At 42.9% G+C, this 16,671-nt stretch overlaps 1 long non-coding RNA gene across 1 annotated transcript in view; it reads left to right on the plus strand.

Annotated features, from left to right (window-relative positions):
- LOC147726229 (uncharacterized) overlaps positions 1–16,671 on the plus strand; it is a 376,355-nt gene that overhangs the window by 47,692 nt on the left and 311,992 nt on the right. The gene's annotated exons all lie outside the window — the stretch shown is intronic.

Consider the following 16,671-nt stretch of genomic DNA (forward strand, 5'->3'; position numbering starts at 1 on the left):
CCCCCCAAGACCCATCATTGCGCGAGGCATGAACTTCAGAGGTCAAGATTCAATATTGCGACGTGCCAGGGAACGAGGAGACACCGTATGGCTGGGCTCTAAACAGTCCTTCTACCCAGACTTCACTGTGATGGTGGAGGATGCCCGCCGGAAGTTTAATGGGGTGAAGGCTACCCTTAGAATTCTGGGTTTAAAATATGGTATGTTGTAGCCCGCCAGACTAAAGGTCGATAAAGGGGGCCGTGCTTGCATCTTTGACACTCCTACTGAGGCTCAGGAATTCCGTCACACCTACAAACAAAACAACAAAGGGCCGGGGAGTGGGAGGCCCTACCCTCCGCACAGCAGATCAGATGCAAGTGCTGAATTAATCTCCAGTTCTGGTACTGGTTAGCGTAGTGGAAATGTCTCTTCATCCTGATTGATAATTGAACAGGGGTTAATGTACGTTATACTTCTATACTATTTCATTCAATTAGTCGACTAACATGACATTACCTCCCATCAAGGTGTATACCTTGATGTCGTTCATGTTTTGCGAAAGTGCCCTTCTCTGGGTTTGTCATTTGGATGTAAAGTTACTTGGTACTTCCAGTTCTAATTTTTGTATGGGACTGCCTCACGTGGGTAGAGGTGAGGTTGGGTGGTGGGAGAGCAGTGTACACGTTGCTTGTAGTCATGTACAGCGATGGTCACTGTCATTGTTTTTCTAGTTCTTTTCTGCTATTTCACTATGATATGTCCCTTTAGCCTGTCCTTAATGTCATTGAATGTTAGGGGGCTGAGCAACAACCACAAAAGTCGACAGGCTCTTAACTATTTGATGCAACACAAAGTGGACATCGCTTATTTGCAGGAAACGCATTTGCTGAAAGCGGACACAACCTGCTTTGCTGCTAGCTGGGTAGCACACAGATATTTTGCGAATTACAGTACCTACACCAGTGGCGTGGCTGTCATTATCGGCAAGAGAGTTCCCTTCAGCCTCAGCTCAGTGGTAGGGGAAAGTGAGGGTCGATTCATCATTGTCACAGGCACACTCATTGGACATTACATGGCTTTGGTATGTATATATGGCCCAAATACTGACTCCCCTGATTTTATTCTCTCTTAACACGCTCAGTTAGCAAGGTTAGAACCCAGCTTTATTCTGGTTGGTGGGGATTTCAACTTACTATTGACCCCAAGCATAGACAGCACTTCCACCTCCTCAGACACCAAACCACGCGTGTGCCAGGCTCTGTCAGATCTCTGTGAGCAACTCTCATTGCTTGACATTTGGCGCAAACACAATCATGCATTCACAGGATATATCCACTTCTCGGGCCAGCATAACACTTGGACTAGGATTGATTTTCGGCTAATCTCCCTCGGGGTGGCCGGCAGGTTCAGATCACTGGTGACACTGCCATGTACATATTCTGTTCACGCCCCAGTGCAGCTTCAACTGAATGTCCCTTGCCCAGAGGGTTTCGAGAGACAGTGGCAATTTCCGAGCCGCGCCCTCCATGATGATCTTTTTGATGTAGAGGTTTGCGAAGCCATTAAAGACTACTTGTCTATGAACACCCGTTCAGTTGACAAATAGGCAGTCCTGTGGGAGGGGTTTAAATCATGCATAAGGGGCGTGCGCATTGCCAATCACGCTGGAGTTGGAGAACCGGGCCTTATGGGCCTGGCGGCGCAGGGCACGCCTTAATCCCCGAGTTCACCTGCCTTGTATAAAACAGAGACACAAGACATTCTGTTGAGCGTCGGAGCCAGGTTTATTAGCTGCAGCTAAGCACAGTTGTCCCAAAAGTTACACACGAGGTGGATTCTAAGGAGACTGCCACTTCAATCCGTGGCGCACAGTCTTTTATAGCAACATATTTACAGCATCTCACTCCTTACACATACAAAACGAACCAATGAGAAAAGTTGGAAAACAAGCTATCAGGTGTCTCAAATACGCCCCTCTCTCAGACCCCGTTAATTTACAGGCACTGGTACGGGAGTATGAACCAATATTACAAAGCTTAGGAAAGAGAGCACACGCGTTTTAGCACTGGTTAGTAATGGTATAGTGCTCAGAGTTCTAATCCCAGCAAAAAGACATCAGAAAAATGGAGGGAGACAGGCTCAAAATAGGGGGAGACTGTCCGGTCTAAGAAGTATTGTTCTAGAGACAGCAGATTTCCTTCACGATGATCAGGAAGGCTGCAGTATCTTGAACAACAGTTACTCAGCTGCTGTTAACAGAAGCCTTCAGGTGGTATCAGAAAGTATTGTCATGCAACCTAACCGTACACTTGACATTCCCTCTCTATCTACCATTAAAAGTGCTTCACGCCAAGTCTTGTATTAAAAAATGATATAGCTGGTCAGTTGGACTTCACTGTAAGCATTTGTCAGCTGGCCTGCATTGAATGGGATAGACCCAGTAGAACTCTTATGGGTTAGAAGCATCAAACGGTTATTTTAGTCCTATAATATCCACATTTCTGGGACCTTATGAAAAATCCTTTTGGTTTGCTGGATTGACACTATAATTGACTATTGTGCTCTAACTCACTGCGCTTGTGGTGCTTTCACAGAGGAATGTTAAATAAATGTTAGTCTGGGGGTATCATGAGCCAAAGTGGGATCGCATGCCTGAATTGCAATCCCGCCCCTCAGGCTGAGCAGGGAGACCCTGGCCACTTTACTTCACTGTGGGTTTTAATGCCCACTTCTCTCCAATACTTTTGGGCTCAAGAAAGCAGATTTTGCTTATTGGGAGACCTAAATGGACCAGGGATTAGTATGGGAAAAAATTACTTTAGGTTGCTGTCACTGATCCTCAAAGGTTCATGTGTCATTTTAGGTGTCTGTTGTATGACTGGTAAGGGAGTAGCTTTCCCATCTTCTACTGCTGCCCGCACTGAAGCTGCTTTTTCATCCAACAAGTGCGAGTTGGAATGATAGAAAGCTGTGCATGTTGGGCTTCTTATTATCGACTATTACAATATAGCATAATATTATCTGTGCAAACTGAGCGTGATATGGCATGATCAACGCAACCCCCCTTCGATTCCGCACAAACTAAACTCTTATCTGCATGTAGACATTTGTATTTGGTGCTGTACCTTAAGCAAATATTCCTGGAACCTTGAGCAAATATTCTAAGTAAGATAAATCTTGCAGTTGTGCATAGTTGTCATGCTCAGCATCGCACTAAACGGACATTCACAGCAGGAGTGTCGCTAGTGAAAGCAAACATGCACCCTTTCTTGTAATTATGGTGCTGGACATTTTTTTCATTTTATTATACATGTCAGACCTGGAATTCCTAGCATGGTTTCTTCTGACTTTGTGCCTTCTGGCCTCCTGTTTGCTGACCTCCTTTTTGATGACTTTGGGATTCTGGGCACTTAACCATAGCTAAATAGTTCTAAAGTGCATATGTTCTGTACTCTAAACATGATAATATTGGCTTATCCCCAAATAGCATACCTAATTTATGTGTAAGTCCCTTGTAAAGTGCCCTTTATGTGCCAAGGGCCTCTTTATTAAATTCAACTAGTGGGCCTGCAGCACCAATTATGACACCCACTCAGTAGCCCTCTAAACATGACTCAGGCCTGCCACTGCAGAGTTGTGTGTGTGTTTTTAAACTGGCATTTCGACCAGGCAAGGTAAACTACTTGCCAGGCCCAAACCTTTTTTTACTACATGTACGCCACACTCCTAAGGTAGGCCCTTGGTAGCCCCATGGGCAGGGTTCATTGTATTTAAAAAGTAGGGTGTGGCAGCTGTCACTAGATTTCCCTGATTGGGACCAGCATGCACAGTCAAATGGCTTGCGGCACCGTGCTGCGTTAATTTGTTTTAAATTTGGCCAAAAACTTCTTAAGCCCATATTTTCAACAAAGCAGCGCAGCACAGTGCTGCAAGCCATTTGACTGTGCTGCATTACTTAGGAAGCAAAGGGATGCATCATATTTACCACAATATGTTGTACCCCTGAGCTCTACCCTGCGCTGGTGCACAATTAGCTGCCATGCGCCAACACATTGACCCCTGCACCCTGGTGTTAGGGTTCCTATGTTTCGGGGATGATTGATTTTGTACTGAAAGGCACACTTTTATGCACAAAAACAATCACAAAAGGTGTTTTCCTTTTTCAATGAATGCTGCAGAATGCAGCACGCATAGAGAGAGGAATAAACGAGGAGAAATGAAAACATTTCTCCTCATTGCACCTGACGCATTCCAGGGTTTTTGAAAGGCTGTAAATATGGCAATGCAGCAGAAGCCAAGGGTCTGGCATGGAAACACCCACATCAGCGCCCATTGCATGCCCCTTTCATGCAAAGTGCTGTGTGAAAAGGGGCCATATTTACAAAGACCAGAAAAAGCCATGCAGGGTTGTTTTACGTGTCCTCCTAAATATGTGGCAGGAATATACGCAGCCAGTGCGTCATTAAAAGTGATGCACCAGCGGCACAAGGGGCTTGTAAAAATGCCCCTTAGAGTACAAGTATAAAGAAAACAGTGGGGCAGTAGGAAGCTTTGAAGTCTGCAGCAACTTCAATTGGTGATGAAAAGTGCACCTAGGGAGGGTGATTTCTTTTACTGAGTGATGTGTTGTAAGGGATCTGGACTCTTTTGGGTCGACCTATGTCTATGCAAGCTAACCACCTTTGGGGAAACTGTAGGAAATGCCTAGTGATATGTTGGAACCTCTCCATGGTCCTAAATGTGCCAGACCCAGAAGTTGCATACCACTGAGAAGCTTCTTAAATTTAATTATCACAAGAAATATGAATTCTCAAATAACTGAAGGTATGTCAGAGCCTCCATCCTGCAGACAAACATCAACTGGTATTCATGGTAATTGAAATTAACTTCTCACAACCACCAGCTTGTGTTTAGCCCAGATGAAGGTGTGAAATTCCTTGCAGGAGCACACTATCCACTGACCTGATTGGACAGAGAAGACTCTCAGACCCCACCTGAAAATGCAAAGTAAGGGCTGGGGTAGTGTGTTGACACCACAGTATCAAATGCTGCCTGACAGGTCTGCTGCACCACATTTTGTGCACTTGTAAGGGAACAAACAGGTTTGTGTGAGTACAGTTCCTACTTTAAACTGGATTTTAGTGTTTGCTTGGGTGGACACTGGTGATTACTGTAGAATACTCTCCCACATCCCCCCAATATCAACTTTCAGAGTTGAAGCTTAGTGAACCAGAAGACCTTCTCAATATTAGATTTTTCCCGGCACACTGCATGCTGCTCCTGTTTGCAGTAAAGCAAACAGGAACTACTGAAAACTATTCTAGGCCAGGGCCTGAGTACAATTGCATAACTGGTCAGAGAGGAGATTGGTAAGAGCATTGTATGGTGTCCCCCACCCTCAGGCTGGTGACCCGTACAAAGCTGTACCCTCACCCAGACCTCATCAGAACACTGCTTGACTTGTGAAGGGATACTTGACATACAGAACTCGCTGCACTTGGCATCTGTGATCTGTGAGAAGGACCTGAAGGGGTTGGACCATCCTCCACTTGAAATTAAAGGACAGCAAGATCTCAGTGAATCATAATGCTGAAACCCGGGGTGTCTGGAGGAAAATAAAGAAGCAGAAGAGGACATCCCTATGAAAATTCTCAGCTGATCCATGGGAACTGGTCCTGGACTGTGCTGGGTTTTGCTGTTACCCTCTGCTTGACATCTTAAGAGCCTCTAAGTGCTGCTCCTTTTATTTTGGTAGTGGACTGCTATGGTTGTTTGGTCACTAAAAGGAGTTTGGGAGTTTTTTCAAAACCTCTTGCTTCAGAGCTCGAGAACTTCAAGGAGACCAACTGCCAAGATTATCTGGCCAGCATATCTATTGCATCGAATTAACTTTCGAGTTTGTCCCTCAAAGAGAAAAAAATTTCCTTAGGTAAACAACTAAGTCTATTTTCAGATTGATACGTGGAAAAGTTATTGAATTTCCAGGCCTTATTTGTGCCAATCTGCCCATTTTACCTAATCAGGGCTCCATCGTGGTCAGACTTAAATCATGCTTAACTCCTAGTCCACCATGACCATTGACTACAATTGGAGCTTTGCACTTGCTGCTATTCTCTCTTAAATCTTTAATAGATTCATATCTCTGGGAATCCCGTATTGTTTTTTTGTCATTTTGGTGTCATTTTGTTCATTAAATTGTACTCTATTTTATAAATTGGACAAGATATTTACTGTGTTGTGTTTATAGTTGTTCAAAGTGCTTTACACACTTCCCCTAAATTAAGCCTTTGTGGTCTGTGCTATAGCTTCCTGGGATTGAGCTCAGGCTTGAATTATTGAAGTCTTTGACTGGACATAAGATGTTAGTCACTTTATTACTTGTGGTAGACTAACAACCACCCCAATTAATATTTATTACAGTTGTCATGGAGTGCTATCAACAATTTCGATATAACTGAACATTTATAGGCAGCAGATATTTGTTTCCAGACGTTCAGTAAAAGTTCAAATAAATTATACATTGTTGAAGAATATAACATGTACAGGTGACTCACTTATGCACGGTTTGATTTGCAATATATTTCTAAGTGTTGTTCTAATGATGTACACCGTTCTGCTAATTTCAGATATATGTATTTTGTATTTTCAGATGGCTGTGCATGGGACCTGAGTGTGCATACCTTGTTAGTAGCTAATGCATAGATATAAACCAGTTGACTTAAAATTCTGCATCAGATGTAATTAACAGGTACTGGTTGAGAATAAGTAATTATCAAAGACTGTGTGGAACAGTATTGACAGTTTAATACATTGCTCATCACATTAATGTTTACAAAGACATTGCCAGTGCTATACACGGAAATAACTTACACTTCTGAGTAATTTACACTTATAAAGGCCAATTTGCATGCTTGCTTTTGTGGTATGTTTTGTAGCGCTACAAAACATACTACAAAATGCCTTTCACAATTCAAAGTGTTGAGTTTCGCCTCTGACTCTTCTATCTTTTTCCATGCAGAGAACTCCACTCTGAATACTGAGTTTCTGCACTCTTAATCACATGTTTTAGTAGTAAACGTAGGAGAAAGCTGAAGGGATTGTCTTGAAATTACTTACTATTAAAAGGAGGGGTATTTATCAGGAAAATGGACGCGTAACGGAAGGGTCAGAGAGGGGTTTGAATAACGTCTACCCATCCACAAAAGAATTATCCCATTCTTATTCACAAATTAACTTCCAAAAGAACTACAGCTAACCAGTGACGCAAAAGGGAAATAAAATACTCTAGCTCCAACCTGAAGTAAATTCAGCACCCCACTTGAACAACCACTGATACTGTAATACTCTCATAGAAACCATTGTTCAAATGAAGCTCCATATAAAATGATGTTAAAATGAATTAAGTTATTTTAAGTAGATAAAAATAGAACAATATATAATTTACTGTTGAATAAATATATTAAAATAGTACAAGTTTGTCATTTAACTACAAAATATATTAATAACCGTTTCTGAATTTAGAAACAAATGTAACAATGCATTTGAAACATATAATGAAGTTACTTTTCACTATTCTATACATCAAATTTAATAATTATTAATGCATATTAGAAAACATTTCTCTACTTTAATTTGGTATTTATTTCCTAATTTAACTCTCAAAAACATTATTTAAATATAAATTGATATATTTGAAAAAAATGTTAAGTAAAAATGTGGGAAATAGTGCTGAATAATGTTTTTCTTTAGTTCCACATTTAAAATATATATACAACATTTATTTACATTTTACATTTTAATATTTTAACATGCTTTTTCCAATTTGTATAAACCTTTATTACTTTACCATACAGAGTCTCCGCAGTAGAATCATTGCATGGTAAAATATAGGAAAAATATTCAGATACTTTACCATAGAGAGATCTCCTCCTTGGAGGTGAACATTTCTGCTATTAAAATATACATATAAGTTTGTTGTTGTTGTTCAACTTATATGTTTGTAAAAAGATGTTTATGTTAAATATTAATATAAAACAATTCAATGTATTAATTCTAAATGAAGAAATAAAGAAAAATGGTACAGTGCTATTAACATGTTACATTTAAGTCCCTGCATCAATCAATCAATCAAACAATCAATCAATCAGGATTTATAGCGCGCTGCTGCTTCACCAGTGAGGATCTCTAGGCACTGCCTGATAAAAAAAACTGTCTGTCCTTCTATCTGTTGAACATCCATGTCTTGAGGTTCTTCCTGAATTGCTGGAGAGATGGTGAGGCTCTGAGAAGAAGGGGATGTCTTTCCAGGTCCTGGCCAGCAGATAGAAGGGGTTGGCCATATGGTGTGCTAGACTTACTACTGTTTTATATGTAGAGGTAAATTATACGTGTAAGGTAGGCTCCACCATGTAAGTCTGCACTTTAGAGTAACTTCACACTTGGATTTTGTGAAAAGCTAAATGTAGTAAAGTTACCCATAAATGTAGGAGACATTGTACACATGTAAAATACTTTCAACATGTGGGGCCTGATCAACAAATGCAACTTACACTTTTCAGTAAGTTTACTGCATTTCGGTATTCATAAATGGCACTTTTGAATTTACACTTTTGTAGCAATTTACATTTTCTATGTAAGTCCAGCAAAACACATTGCCAGCCATTGGTATTGCAACACTCTCCCGTAGAAAATAATGGTGGTGAGACCTTACTACAAAGGTGTAAGTTTCTACAAAAGTGCATTTTACAAAAATGCAGCTTGTGAATTCCTAAAAGTAGCAACCTTACCCAAAAGTGCAAGTTACTAAGAAAGAACAGTTTATGAATAGCACTTTGTAGTGAGTTTTGCATTAATACTCTAGTACTACAGAACTAACTACAAATCTCAGTTTGTGAATCAGGCTCAGTGTCTACAGAGATAATGTGATACTTACACATCGGAGTACCAATACAAAAAGAGCCAAGTGAAGATAGGGGCCCAGCCCTTCCCAACAGCTCTCCTTTGTCAGTTGGCTGCTTCTTGCCTTCCCATCTACCCTCCGTTGTCAGCCTGCTGCCCCTGTCAATACGGCATATTCTCCATTGTCCTTGTGCTGCTTCTGCCCCCACCCACCTGCCCTCCATTGTTTGCTTGCTGCCTTTTCCCCTCCTTCATATCCTCCATGGTCATTGTTCTGCCACTGTCCTTTATGCCTGCCCTACATAGTAAGCTAGCTTTCCCTGAGGGGCTCTGTACATTTTATTTCTTATTTAAAAAACAATTTAGGTATCGCTGTTCTCCAGCTGGTACTGTGGTACTGCAAGGAGGCCATACTGAGTACTGCAATATCAGCTCTTTGATTCTGGGGTACCTGCCTCCAGAGAATTTGTTTTGTGCTTGTTACAGAACATTGGGCCCCTTTGCCATCCCACATCCTCCCATGAGTGTCAGGGGGTTAAAGTGTGTCTACTCTGCCCCATTATGGGCTTTAGGAAAACATTTTCGGTACTTAGGGACTGAGTTCCCGAATCCATGAATAGTGGCTTTAGCATTTGATTCCAGCTACGGCCAGCAAATCAGGTTGCTTGGTGTCACTAGACTGGTTCTGATCCCACAATAGTGAAAAGGCCCAAGGAGTTGATGCTCCCCGTGCATATTAGATACTCCAATTATTTAGAATTACGTCTTGCGAGAAATCGGCAGGACCAAAGGTTCATATATACCTAACTTTTTAATCCCTTCATGACCAGTGAAACACCTCAACACATCCAAATTTCTCTAAAACTGCTGAATGAAATTACACCTAATAGCACACTTTTGGGGCAAAATTTGGATTTTCTGCAAAATTTTGTGTACATTTGTGCATGTGTTTTTTTCAGTACAGATGAGGTATCACTCAAAATGTTTACAGGCAGGAGATGAGGTGGATGAACTTTTGTTTTGGAAAGTTTCATGAAAATTAATAGAAGAGCGCAAATGTTTTTTAGGGAAGCACAAATGCTCTACAGATGAAAACTCCGACCTTACTATAAATTCAGAGTGACGACCAACAGAGTTTCCATAGGAAGAGTAGTCCTTATGTTTTTTGTGTCCCTGGAGAAGTAACGAGAGGTACACTTCTGGACCCTTATAGAGTGTCAGCCCGAGGGTGCCATGAGGAGTTCCATGTCCTTGGATTCTCTTTTGCCAACAGCCATGTAGAGACTATGTTTTTCCAGTTTACACCAGCCATGGCAGGTGCAGGTAAGAGAGGTTGGGCTGGACCCGGATGGGGGGAGTCGACATACACCAACGAGGGAGAATAAAATTTAAATAAAAAAAAAACACTTACCTTGCGCTCGATGTGGAGAGAACAATGTAAATGTTTTGCTTTGTTATTCCCCCTCCTTGTAGAATGTCAAATCCCCGCTCCACTAATCTTACCTGCATCACCCGCGGTTAGTTTGAAACTTTCTATTGCACCACTTGCATCAGACTCAGGCACGTTTTAGACCCAAGACTAACATGAGCTAGCTGCAAGATGTAACTAAATACATGTAGTCTCCCTAGCCCTCATAATCCTCCTACTTAACTTTTGACTCAACTTTAGCTGCACCGCCTATCCCAAATTCTCTATTTCCACCAGGGTAAAGTGAATTAAAAAGTTTGCACTGCTGTGAACATTCAGAATAACAAGGTTTTAAAAGAATTGCCCCAGTACATGTGGGCTGTTAATCCTGTTTGGGCTGGTAACCATTTGCCATCCCTTTTGGGATCACATGTCCAAGAGGAACACAGCAGTTCACGTTTTATTTGTTAGCCAGACATTTGGCCATTGAAAGCAAAAGAAGCATATGTTTTGAAATACTGAGCCAAAGACATGTGGACACTGACACACTGTGGGACGGATTTATAAATCTTTCATTCAACATAACACAGCAAGTTAACCCCTTGAGTTCTCTTGACGGACAGTTCCATCATGAGCCACTTGGGCGTGTGCTCATGATGGAACTGCTCCGTCATGGCACCCACCCATGGGGGAAGCACTGCCGCTCCCCCCATGGGCAGCCCATCTAGACCCCAAAAAGGGGGATGGCAGCGGAAGAGTTTTCCGTTGCCACCCCAGCCCCCCCCCCGGCAATCCAATGACATCAGCGCGCGCCGAAGTCATCAGAAAGCCCTGGATGTGCTGGAAGCCATTTGATTCCCGGCGTCCAGGAGGAGCAAGGTAAGTTTTCTTGCTCCTGTGGAGCGGAGGGGGGGGGGGGGGATTTGGGTTGTATTGAGGCATCGGGGAGAGGAAAGAGTTTTTCCTCTCCCCTGATGTCTTAATGCAGGGCAGTCCTGCTGCATGATCGCGCACAGCGTTGCGATCATGCAGCAGCAATGCCCCCACTGTGCAACAGGGATGTCTTTTGTTTGCAAAGGAAGCAACCACTTGGCAAAGGGTCGCTGGGGATAGATTGCCTGTTTTTTTGGGGCATTTCTGGCCCCAGGGGGTGCAGAAAAGTCCCCTGGGGCAGATCGGCCCATTTATTTTGCCTTTCTGCCCCCAGGGAGGGAGAAGACCCCACTTTTAACATTTAAATGGACTTCTTTAAAATTAAAATGGAAGCGACCCCTTGGGCAAGGGTCGCTCCCAGGGGGCAGATTTTTTTTTGTGTGTGTATTCTGCCCCCCCAACGGTGGCAGATCGGCCCATTTTTTAGGGGGGCAGAAAACCGAATAGGCACCCGGGATTTTGTTTTGTGGGTAATGGAAGCAACATGGTTGCTTCCAAGGGGGTAACGTTAGGTTAATGTGTTTTCTGCCCCTCCTGGGGAGAGACCTGCCCCTTTTTTGGCCTTTCTGTCCTAAGTGGGAGGGTGGAGGCAGAAAACCCTACTAGGCACCAGGGATTTATTTCTTTTGCAAGGGGGCACATTTCTGTCTGTTGTTTTCTGCCCCACCTGGGAGACAGATCAGCCTGGTAGACAACCTCACCCGATACCTTGGGCAAGATCACCTCCCATTTTTCTAGGCATTATTTGAAGGCCCATCTGGCAGATAGAACACTTTATAATGGTAATTGTTTTTTCTTGTGAATTGCAATTGTAATGCTTTATTTCTCCCTTTTTGTTCTAGTTCAAGGCTTTTAGCTTTTTAGACTGTTCCAGACTGTTCCAGGTTGCGGTTTCGTTACTGGTGGTTCTGCTGTTTGTGTAGTTGCATGTGTTTTTTTGTAAATTAGTTTTTTTCTGAATTTTGCAAATGGTGTAATAATAGCAGTATGTTTGGCTTCTGTTTTTTGAGTGTCAAAAACTTTTTGCATTTGTGCTTGATGTGTATTTTGTTGTCTTGTCAGTAATTGGTATTGTTTTTTCTTTCTAGTGGGATATCATTGTTTTTTGCTGTGTCTCTGCAGAGTAGATGCTGGCGAGTGTAGCTGTCTCTTGCAAGTGAATTGTATAGTTTTTGAGTATATAGATCTTTGTGATAAAGGCAGAAATTCTTTTTACTTACTTATTTTGCACAGTGTTGGTTGTTGTTGACTTGTTTGTGTAGTCTCCTTTCTTAGTAAGGATGGTTTAGCCTTGCCACAAGATCACTCTGATTGGGTATGCACCTGTTACAACGCAATTTTTACAACGCACTACCACTACAACGCAGGCATTACAACGCATACCATTACAACGCATTGCGCTGGGGGGCGTTCTAGGATAAGAGGTAAGTTTAATTTACTATCCAACACCTTCCCTAGGGTCCACGGGGACTAGAGTTAGAATAGTAAATTATACTTACCACTATCCAGCACCCCAAAGCGCTATGCGTTGTAACGGTATGCGTTGTAAATACTGCGTTGTAATGGTATGCGGAGTAAAAGTATGCGTTGTAACGTCATACATCCCTCTGATTGTGACGTCTTTTTAAGATTCGGCCTGTCATTGATCACTTTGTAGATCGAATTTCTGAGACCTATGCTCGAGGGGAAAAAATAGCAGTGTATGATTCTTTGGTCTTATTCAAGGGCCGCTTGGTTTTCAGCCAATACATTTACTATGGAATTAAGCTACATATGCTGTGTGACAGTAGGACTAGATATGTCTCTAATATCAGGGTGTACACCGGCTAGGAATAAATAATTAACACCCCTGGTTGTCTGTCCACTATTGGAGTGACTGAGACAATTGTGTAGGAACTTGGTAGAGGACTTTTCAACAAAGGTCACCCTTTATATGTAGATAACTTCTTCACTGGTGTGCGGTTATTCGGGGAATTGGCCAAAGTGGACACTGTTGCTTGTGGCACAATCTGCTCTAACCATAAAGGTTTCCCAAAATAACTTGTTTGTCAAAAGCTTGTGCGGGGACAGTGCAGTGCGTTGCGTTATGAAGAACTTCTAGCTGTGAAGTTTACAGACAGGAGAGATGTCTACAGCCGGACTATCATCCATGATTAAAGCACTTCACCTGTGACTGTTTGGGGTCAGGTTGTTGAAGCGTGGACACCTGTGTGCATTTTAGACAATTATAGGCACATGGGTGGTGTTGATAGAGTAGATCAGAGATTGGAACCTTACACTGCTCTTCGAAAGGCTTAAATTTGCTATTAGAAGTTGGCTATCCATCCTTTCCACTTGGCAAACTTTAATCTTTTGCTGTATTCAAGGAATGTTGTCCTGTGTCAATGAATACTTTTTCTAAGTTTCAGGAGTCTGTAATAGGCTGCCTTGTTGTAGTGGAACATGCAAGTGTTCCTAGATTTGGAGTGGTGGAGGATGTGGCTAGATTGAAAGATCACCACTTTCCTGATCACATTCCTCCCACACCCTCCAAAGACTCTCCCAATAGGAGATGTAGAATCTGTTGGCGAAGAGCTATGCAAAAGGAGACTCGTATGTACTGCCCCGAGTGTCCTTCTAACCCTGTACTGTGTGTACCTGCTTGTTTTAGAATGTGTCACGTGCAAAATAGTTTTTGGGAGCATCCATGAGTGGTAAAGTGAACAGACTGGTCTCTATTGTTTTATATTTTTTGTTCAGTTTCAAGGTTGGCATCTGTGCATTGTATTTAGTTTCAGATTTTTTGTTAGCAGATTTGTATCTCTTTGCAATTTGTTTGTGTTTTCTGTTTTGTATAAAAAAATCCTAAATGTGACAGCGGTGTGTGTAGGATGACGCTTGGCTGGTTGTGTGCGTGGGATTGTGCTTGGCTGGTGGTGTGCATGGACTGGCGCTTGGCTGGCGGTGTGCATGGACTGGCGCTAGGCCGGCAGTGTGCGTGGACTAGCCCTCGGCTGGCGGTGTGCGTTTACTGGTGCATGGCTGGCAGTGTGTGAGTAGTGACTTGCAGCTGGTCACTACACACGCAGCTCGCCAAAAGCCACTCCACGCAATCTGTGAGCTGGTGTGGTTGCTGTGGCAAGAATGTGGGCATGTGAAAGTGATGGGCCCTTGAATGGCGCTGTCTGCTAGTGTGAGCGTTGTAATGTGCTGGGAATGTGGCTGGCGGCGTGAATGGCTTTGTATGTGTCACACATATGAAAGGTGTATGAATAACCTGTAAAGAGGTTGGTGCCTTGTCGTGACTTTACACCTCATGAGCTGTGAGTCAATGGTTAAGTTTCTCTTCCTTTCAATTATTAACAGTGCATTTCATTTTTGTGAAATCTCTAGTTAATATAACTGTATATACTGAACGATCACTAACCCTCTTGCCAAATCCAACCGGTATGTATCTGTGCCTGAGGAACAGGTGGTTGTGCAGAAATATTTGTCTTTTCTGTCTTTCTCAAACAGAGTGTACCTTGTCCCTTTTTGTGAATGTTGTAATATGTTGGTTTTGTGCCTGGTAGTGTGAATTGTCTTGTGTGTCTCACATAAGAATGGTGTGTGAATGGCCTGTAAAGTGTTTGGAGCCTTGACGTGGCTTTACAGCTCATGAGCTGTGAGTCACTGGTTCAGTTTTTTGTCCTTTCAAATATTGAAAGTGCATTTCTTGTTTGTGAAATCTCTTGTTAATAATATTCTATATAATGAACCATCACTCGCCCTCATGCCAAATCCAACCAGTATGTGTGTGTGCTTGAGGAATAGATGGCTGTGCATTACTCTTTGTCATTTATGTCTCTATGCCAAGGTGTACATTCCATCTAAAAAAAACTACCAACTGTAGATATTGTCATAAACTAAACACCCATGGGAGTACATGGTGATGTCTCTCTTGTGGATCCCAACAAGTTATCTTACCTTCAAAATCCTGCAAACCTCCAAATGTGACTGTTACAATTTCCTTGCATTATTGTACCAAACTTTTCATGCTGCAGAAAGAAACAGCACATTTCTATCCCCCAGCATTTCTCCAATTATCCCAATAGAAATGGTACCTCACTTGTGTGGGTGAGCAAAGTACCCGTGGCAGGTAAGGGCCTAAAACCTACTGAGGCGACATCAAAATTACCTATCACAAACCAACCTGGTTTTGCAAAGGGGTCCCATGAGTTTTTGGCTCAGGGCTCAGCGGCCATCTAGGGAAACCTACCAAATCCACACATTTCTGAAAACTAGACACCTAGGGGAGTCCAACTAAATATGGCTTGCTTCGGTCTCCCAACATTCCCCTACCCAGAAACCCTTTCAAACCTCAAATTTAGCTGAAAAAAATTACTTTTTTTCTCATATTTCTGTGTGCAAAAGTTCTGGAATCTGCGTGGATCCACAAATTTCCTCCCATCCAGTGTTCCGCCAGGTCTCCCAATAAAAATGGTACCACACTCGCGTGGGTGGGTCAAGGACCCTCAAGAGGTAAAGGCCCAAAACTTAGAGAGGCGACATCAAAATTACCGATCATAAACCAACCTGGTTTTGCAAAGGGGGGTTCAATGTGTTTTTGGCCCCGGGCTTGGCGGCCATCTAGGGAAACCTACCAAGCCCATACATTTCTGAAACCTAGACATACGGGGGAGTCCAGCGAGGTATGGCTTGCGTGGGTCCTAAAACATTCTCCTACTCAGAATCCCCTCCAAACCTCAAATTTAGCAGAAAGAATCTAACTTTTCTCACATTTCTGTGTGGGAAAGTTCTGGAATCTGCGTGGATCCACACATTTCCTCCCACCCAGTGTTCCCCAAGGTCTCCCGTTAAAAATGGTACCTCACTTGTGTGGGTGGGTGAAGGATCCACGACAGGCAAGGGCCCGAAACCTAGTGAAGCGATATCAAAATTACCTATCACAAACCAACCTTGTTTTGCAAGGGGGGTCCCTTGAATTTTTGGCTCTGGGCTCGGCGGCCATCTAGGGAAACAAACCAAACCCACAAATTTCTGAAAACTAGACACCTGGGAGAGTTCAGCGGGGTATGGCTTGCGTTGGTCCCCCAACATTCTCCTTCCCAGAATCCCCTGCAAACCTCAGATTTAGCTGAATAAATCACTTTTTTCTCAAATTTCTGTGTGGGAAAGTTCTGGAATCTGCGTGGATCCACAAATTTCGTCCCACCCAGCATTGCCCCAGGTCTCCAGATTAAAATGGTACCTCACTCGTGTGGGTGGGTCAAGGACCCGGGACAGGCAAGGGCCCAAAACATAGTGAGGCGACATCAAAATTACCTTTCACGAACCAACCTGGTTTTGCAAGGGGGTCCAATGAGTTTTTGGCCCGGGGCTCGGTGGCCATCTAGAGAAACCACCAAACCCACACATTTCGGGGGAGTGCAGAAGGTATGGCTTGCATGGGTCCTCCAACATTCTCCTAC

This window comes from Lissotriton vulgaris, chromosome 3_1 (assembly GCF_964263255.1).
Source record: "Lissotriton vulgaris chromosome 3_1, aLisVul1.2, whole genome shotgun sequence".
Classification (NCBI taxonomy): Eukaryota; Metazoa; Chordata; class Amphibia; order Caudata; family Salamandridae; genus Lissotriton; species Lissotriton vulgaris.